Below are 1,187 nucleotides of genomic sequence, written 5' to 3' on the forward strand. Positions count from 1 at the left end.
GGCTGCAGTGTGATAAAGCAGGGTCTTTCGTATTCCCCAGCTATCATTAGGAGGGAAGATTTTTAGAGAGGCTAAGACCTCAAAGAGCTTTGCCAAATTGAGGCTGCAGGAGCTAGGCTGGTTGGACTTATTTTCCTATAACATCCAACCCAGACAGAATTAGGCCGACAGATTCCAAATGGGCCAGTCAAGCAAGAGAGGAGGAAATAAAAAAAGGGAATGGGGGCGGGGGGGAGGGGAGAAGCGTTTGCTTATTGAGCCAATATTCTGTTAAAGTCCCTATCATTCTATAGCTTATTCCATTGTCCATGTGTTGCCCTACCCCCCACCCCTCCACCCCGCCTCACGCCCAACACTTGTAAGAAAACTCTTTTAAAGGATCAAAAAAGAAGGTCTAAGTGCTAGTTTCAGGGAATGTAAGAAGGGGAAAGGGGACTTCTTCACCCACTGAAGATGGAGGCTCATGGTGAGGGAACCCAGGATCATGAAGAATTGGCAGGTGCTTGCTTCGGCAGCACATATATGGAGAAGATTAGCATGGCCCCTGCACAAGGATGACATGCAAATTTGTGAAGCATTGAAGAATTGGCAGAAGCAAAAAATAGGCCTGAATGGGGCCCTCAAGGAGCCATGACTCAGACTATTCCTGGTGGATAAAAAAATGTTCTCAACTCCAACCAAATGGACCTTCTTGATATCCTCCCTATACAGCACTATACCTTCCTTCTCTTCGCGTTTATACAAGCTATCCACCATGCCAGGAATATAAACCATTTTCACCTCCATCTCTTACAATCCCAGCTTCCTTCAAAGCTCAGACTCCTAAAGTGGACCTTTCCTAATCCCCACTCCCCATTCATTGGGCCTTTCCCTAGAAATTATCTTGTACTTATGTGTATATATTATACATATACATACACATATAGACGCATACACATACACATATATGCACACATATATTTCAATCAATAAAATCAACAAGTATTAAATCCCTATTATGTATCAGGCACACAGCAAGGTACTGAGGGATATAAGTGCAAAGAACGAATTGATCCCTACATATAATGAGCTTATAGTTAATTTGTTTATATGTACTAGTATAGGTACATGTTGGTTTTTTCCCTGTTAGAATATAAGTTCATTGTATTCCCAGTGCTTAGCATGGTATCTGGTAAATGCTTGTAAGT

The 1,187-nt window shown here is 42.3% G+C and overlaps 1 pseudogene; it reads left to right on the forward strand.

Moving 5' to 3' along the window:
- The first annotated feature begins 499 nt into the window (after positions 1–499).
- On the forward strand, positions 500–589 carry LOC122727040 (annotated as a pseudogene).
- Positions 590–1,187: the final 598 nt, after the last annotated feature.

This window comes from Dromiciops gliroides, chromosome 4 (assembly GCF_019393635.1).
Source record: "Dromiciops gliroides isolate mDroGli1 chromosome 4, mDroGli1.pri, whole genome shotgun sequence".
Lineage (NCBI taxonomy): Eukaryota > Metazoa > Chordata > Mammalia > Microbiotheria > Microbiotheriidae > Dromiciops > Dromiciops gliroides.